Source organism: Arvicola amphibius, chromosome X (assembly GCF_903992535.2).
Source record: "Arvicola amphibius chromosome X, mArvAmp1.2, whole genome shotgun sequence".
NCBI lineage: Eukaryota > Metazoa > Chordata > Mammalia > Rodentia > Cricetidae > Arvicola > Arvicola amphibius.
In genome coordinates this window covers 125,288,957-125,295,847 of record NC_052065.1, presented here as the reverse complement: position 1 = coordinate 125,295,847, position 6,891 = coordinate 125,288,957, and positions in this window count along the sequence as shown.

Genomic DNA, 6,891 nt, shown 5'->3' with positions numbered 1-6,891 from the left:
GTATGTATGTATGTATGTATGTATGTATGTATTTTGGAGGAAAGGCCAGGGTTTTACTATGTAGCCTTTGTTGACCTGGAAGTATATGGACTAGGCTGGCCTCAAACTCATAGAGATTCACCTGATTCTGGTTTCCGAATGCTGGGGATTAAAGGTGTGCACTATGCTTCCCAACTTAAAATTCTTCTTAGATAGAATATCTATTGATTTGATTATTTTTCTATTTGTTAACAAGGCATAAGGGTTTCTGAGCATTCTGGATGAAAGTCTATTATCAGATAAATGCTTTGCAATGTTTTTTTCCTTTTGCATTCCTTATCACTTCAAACTATGTTTTCTTATTGTGTAATGACTGTACATTTACATACCATTTGTGTGTGTTCATATGTGTGTAGTTGCATTGTGTGATGGCCAATGGTATTTGTATTTTGAAACTGATAGTTATGTAAAGGAAAAGTAATATATTAAGAAGAATTTACATTGTCCTTTTATAGCCACAGCTATTTCCTTTAGATTGATTCTACTTGACATCTTTTAAATAATAATCTAGAAATTTGTTAAATATTTTATATTTCTTATCTTGAATGCTCATAGAAAAATATAAAGAAAAGGAAAAATAAAACATGCTTGCATATTAATATTTTCAAGATGTCTATAGCAACAGAGTTCCCCTTTAGATATTAATTTTTAACCAAAGATTTTTTTAATGCCTTAAATTTATGGCAAAAAAATATTGAATATACTTTGCCTTTTAATCTTTCTTTTTTCTTTTTCTTTTTGCTCTTCAAAGGATAGATGCCAGTATATGGTTTCTAGTTTGCTCCACTTCATTAACACAGACAAAATGAAATAGCTTTTGGGTTTCCCTAGAGTACTTAGATCATAAAGAATATAGCTTTTGGAGCCAAGAGACTCAGGCTTATGATAGACACTCCAAGGTTGTTGAAAACGGTAATTTAAGACACTCAACTAAAATAAAAGTACATAAGATAAAGTGTGCTCATGAGAGCAGCCATACTATCCAAAGACCTCCCCAAGTAGCAAACTGATGGTGTCCAAAGCTGTTTTTAAAATTGCTACAGATGTAACTTTCCATTAGTCAAAGAACTTTATTAATAATTATATTATATTTTTATATATGAGAATTAATGGTAAATTGGTTGTGATATATAACCACAAATATCACTTGTGAAGCCAATCACAACCTGAAATTCATTATATGTGGTTTTCTAGTCTTTCAAATCTATTTTCTAAAGAAAATGAGAGTGACTATATTTCTCAGTATATTTCTCAATATTTCATATTTTAGTATGAAGTCACTTTTGTTGTAACAAATAGTCTCCAAAATTTAGAAGCTTAATCACAAATAAAGGTTCATACTTCACTCATACTAATAACACAATAATAACTAATATTATATATTATATGCATTATGTAATAATATAATATGATGTTATATTATATTACATATTCACATGTGGACTACTGCCAAAGAACAGTTGTCATCATAATAATAAATTTCTGTGGTGATAAGTTCATGTATTTAAAACATTTTAGAAATCAGATCATATTGATGCAGTTCTGTGAAAATAGCATTTAGGAGGATAAAACAGAGGAATTTCTCTGAGTTTCAGATCAGCTTGAACTACAGTAGTGATTTCTAGGCCATCATGAGTTTCATCACAAGATCATGTCACTAAAACAAACAACAACAAATATACATTTTAAAGGCAAACTTTTAGGTGGAACAATGATAACTACGATTACGTTATAGTCCTTAACTAACAATAAAATGTCAACCATAGATGTCCCAATTATAATGTTTTTTGTAATGCTGCTGACAAAATAATTTCTGATGACACAAAATGGAGTGCTTTCTATACTTGATTCAAATTACATTGATTATCAGCATTAATAAAATCAAATTACAATACATACTACTGAAAAGTTTTCTTGCACAACTAGGGAAAAAACATGGTTGCTCCCTCCTCCTAGGGAAGGAGCTATTGGCAGTTAATAAGGGAAGGAAGGTCATTTTTCTTCAGTGATAGAATCACTGCTAAGTTGCCCACTGTCCTATAAACAAAGCCCGCACCCTTGCTCATGCATGTGCCCCCAATTAGACTCAGTAAATCATTAAACATACATGAAAGTAGAAGAGAGGCTTGAGAAAAAGAATGGTTTGGGAGAAAGTTGGAGGGATGCAAGGGAGGGGATTGGGAGTGAATGTGGTTGAAATGTACTGATGACATGTCTGGAATTGTATAAGAATAAATATATAAATAACCAATACATAAATTATTGAAAATAATATAAAGTAAATTATTTCTTAACTTATAGATCAGCGCAATGGTCTCTCTGGCCATTGTCCACTCTCATACTATGAGAGTGTCTTCCTTTGACATTGTACCGTTGATCATGTTTATTCTTCATAGACACTCCACTTTACCTCGTAATAGGTTCTGTTAACACTCTACCCTAGAAAACAATGTTGTTGCTTTGATTCATGAATGTTACAGAACTGCTTGACAAAGGGACATTATGAAGATTTCCAGAGACCAACATAAATTCTTCACTTCTTTTCATCCCCATACTAATTTAACATATATAAAAATTCATGGTATACATCTAAGGCAATATCATTGCTCTATTGTATAAGTTTTCCAGCTTAGCAATATCCTCTTGAAGGCCTGTCTCCAAAAGAACAGAAATATTTTCTTGTACTATTTTAGACTTCCAACTTCATGAGGTCAAAGAACTACATTCTTTTTAACACGGCCTGACAAGGTGAAGTACACAATTCATTCTCTGCAAAGAATTTGGAAAAGCAGTACACTGATGAAAGGTCAATAGCCTCCAAGTTTTCCCATGGTTAAGATTTTTGCTTTGTTACTTGAAATTATGTCTATTGCAGTCAGAATTCCTTTACCATGACAAATATACAAATAACCATTTTTAAAGAGAAAAAGGTTATTTTGACCCAGATCTGGAGCAGTCCATGGCAGAACTTTGTGGAGGAACAAAAGCCCAACCTCCTGACAAAAAATGAAATAGAAAAAGAAGAGACAGGGATCTTGGAAAACACCTCATGTCCTTGATGATGCAAGGATCTACAAGGCTCATCCTTTTTAAAAAAATATCTAAAATGCCCAACTAGTACCACATCAGGAACCAATCCTTTAAGCAATACTTAAGCACCAAACTATAGAAAGGTCTCAGAGTTATACACCAATGCAGATAAACTTTATTTTAAATTTTATTTTCATGTATGTATTGAGTGTGCTCATACTAATGTGTATATGTGTGTTGTTGTGGCTACACACCCTACCTAGGGCATGATTACCTGTTTTTTTTTTGACATTAAAATGGTCCATACAGGTAGATCCACTCCACCCTGACCAATGGTCAGTATATTCAATGATACTTTTCATCCTTCTTTTGAAATAGGAGGTTTGACTTTGGGAGTAGCTGTCTTCAGTATTCTTGATCTAGGGTGGGTTCACTGCCTAAACAACAGAATGCTTATAACTTGATGCCTCAAGTATTAAAACAAGTAAATGTTCTGTTTGTCCTTTATATTATGTTAAAGCATTCTTTTGTTTTCTTCCCCCTGCTATATTGGGGCATAAAAGAGTATGGAAAATTAAATACAGGCAGAGTTCAGTATTCACTGGAACTCCTTCCCAGTACTATGCTTTGTTTTCTGTTTGTTATTTTCACTTGCGTCTTCATGTTCTTTACTGACTTTTCTAGTCCCCATGTCCCTACCATGGTAAGTGGTATTTTTGTGGAAGTTGGTCTCAAACAAAGTGTGTGTGTGTGTGTGTGTGTGTGTGTGTGCGCGCATGTGCACGCTCATGCATGCATGCACCATGAGTATTGAGGTACTCACAGAGGCCAGAAAAGGATGTGTGATCCTCTGCAGCTGAAGTTACAGGCAATTGCGAGCCATCTAATATGGGTGCTAGGGTCTAACCAGTGTCCTCTATCAAAGCAATAAACACTCTCAATATGTATGCAATCTCTCTAGTCACCAGTGCTGATATCCTTGACTGCTATCAAATAATGAGGAAATTTTTCTCCATCCCTTAATTACATAATACTAGTTACTATGTCTTCCCAACCTGCATAGTCCAGTGTGAATCAAACTTCCTAGCACTAGTCATGTATCTATTCAAAAATATTTTATGGGCACCTACTACCTTATTAGACAGACACACACGAGAAAAATATATATATGAGTTCACCAAACACATAGCATTTTCTCTTACATGTAATTACATTTTATTGAGACTTTACATGATAATCATCTAGAACAATACTGAATGATAAGTATTATAAGGCCATTTGCAATGCTCTTAATGTGTGTCTATTGTAGACTAGCTGTGATGCTAGGCAGAGTAACTAAGAATATATAACTCATAAAGCACATAAAGTTATTGTCTCACATTTCCGAAGGCTGGAAACCAAGTCCACTTCCAGCACAGCTGTTTTGTTACAATTTCAAGACAGAAGTAGCACTGTGATCACAATGGCATAAGATGAAAAGGCAACAATAGAACATCTTACTTTTTCAAGCTCTTTATAAAGACATTAAGCCATTCATTAGTGAGGATAGAGTTCTCTTGATTTAAAGACCTCCTCAAGTGGTTTCCTAACACTGTTGAATTAATAATCACTTTTCTGCTGTGGGACGATGATATTGTACCCTGTAATGATTTATCAGTTTATGGCTTTAATAAAATGCTGACTGGCCAGTAGCCAGGCAGGAAGTATAGGCAGGGCAACCAGGCAGGAAGTAGAGGTGGGGTAACCTGAATAGGAGAATTCTAGGAAGAGGAAAGGCTCAGTCTGCTGTCATCACCCAGGCACAGAGGAAGCAAGATGAGAATGCCTCCCTAGTAAAAGTTACCAAGCCATGTGGTTAACACAGACAAGAATTATGGGCTAATGTAAGTTAGGAGAGTTAATAAGAATCCTGAGCTAATAGGTCAACCAGTTTATAATTAATGTAAGCCTCTGTGTTTTCATTGGGATTGAACAGCTGCTGGACCTGGTGGGACAGAAACCTCCTCCAACAAATGGCACCAATGTGGACAATGAAATCCACTTAAAACCTGGGAGAATTTGGGAAGGAATTCTAGACACAAAAAGAAGAGAGTTAAGCACAGCTTTTAGGTAGCAGCATTTTTTCAGGTGGGCTCTGTTTGCTAGAGGCAAGCATGTCTCATTTAAGAAAGGCTTCTTTATTCAACTTTAGTTGCAAATACCTTATAGGTCTTCTAAGAGACTCTACCACAAAGCACTTAAATGGTGTTTTTGAATAATGGATAGTATGCTTTTTGGTGGTGGCAGGGACCTTGAAACTCCATAGAGTTGTGGCAATAAACATGGCTCCTGCCAGTACCTCCACCATGATGCTAGGCTCTCAGAAAGATAAGAAATGTGTTTTATCCAGCCGTCAAAGCCACGGCTTTAATACTAGCCATATCTCCTAGCAAATTAAAGACATATGGTCAGAAAAAGAGAGAAATACAGTAAAGAGAGATTCAGATGAAGAAAACCTCTAACTGGTTTACAATATAGGCTTGGAAGAGAAAAGAAAAAGGGATAAAGTCCTTAAAATAAAAAAGAAAGAGAGAAGTTGGGTGTGGTGGCATACACCCTTAATCCCAACACTTGGGAGGCAGAGGCAGGTCGATCTCTATGAGTTCAAGGACAACCTGGTCTACAGAGTGAGTGCAGGACAGCCAAAGATACACAGAGAAACTTTGTCTCAAAAAAATTAAAACTAAAAATAAAAGAAATAGAGTTTAAAATAAAGCCACATAAAGATGGAAAATATGCAGAGAGTCTGGATACTGTATGTTATTATAATGTTTTTGAATGGTTTGATGGCTGAGGAAGGAACAACAGCTGCTAAAAGATTTTTTATTATAAATGCTGCTGGATTAATCAAACATGTATATTTTGAAAATGCCTTGACTTCAAAATTTAAGTCAAAACATATGTTACTTTGGAGAAGAGGTGTTGCTTTTATTTCCACAGGAAATGAGGGGATGTGGATTCATTCTGGGTTAAGAAAAATCAGGTTTGATCCAGGAGACCCCCTGAAAAAAAATCTCCAATAGGAGGAATGGCCCAGATATCTGAGTTCTACATCCAGAAAAGCCTCAAGACTGCTGGCTGAGATGACTGAGCCTCACAGAATATTTCAGTCAGGACTTGACCATAATTCAAAATTTTCTTTAGGTCCCCGTAAAATTATCAGTGCCCCCAATCAGCAGGAAGTAGCCTGGAAAACTATGCCCACATTCTCAAAAAATGTATTATGGATGTTTTTCTTTGTTTATAATGTTGGTTACAAAGACAAAGACTAGGTCATAAAAGAAACAAAAATGTGAACATTGAGGTGAAGAGGTTATAGATGTCATACCTCTTACAATTAATCCTTTACAGCTTCCATTTTCTTTCCAATAGAAAGCAAAATACACTACAAGATGTTGCCTGAGTGTGTCCATTTCTGTCAAATCCCTTATTTATTTGCTCCACATCTAAAACCTTTCCACCACTTCATCTTCGACTGTCTTACTTGAGTTGTTCACAATATTTTCTAAGTATAGCACTCTGACATTTGTGCAGCAGCAACCTCAAAGAGCAAGAGATGACATCAGCATCTGCCTTCTCTCTCCTCTCCTCCTCTTCCTCCTATTCTTCCCACTTCCTGAACCACATGTCAATGCTTTAAACCACTTTTTTCTTGTACTTTAATGTTTGCTTAATAAGAGCATAGTTCATAGAAAGTAAATAGAAGAATGGGTTGGTAGACAGACAGGCAGACAGAGACAGTTTAATCCATTTTGAACATGGAGATTAAACAAACATGGAACA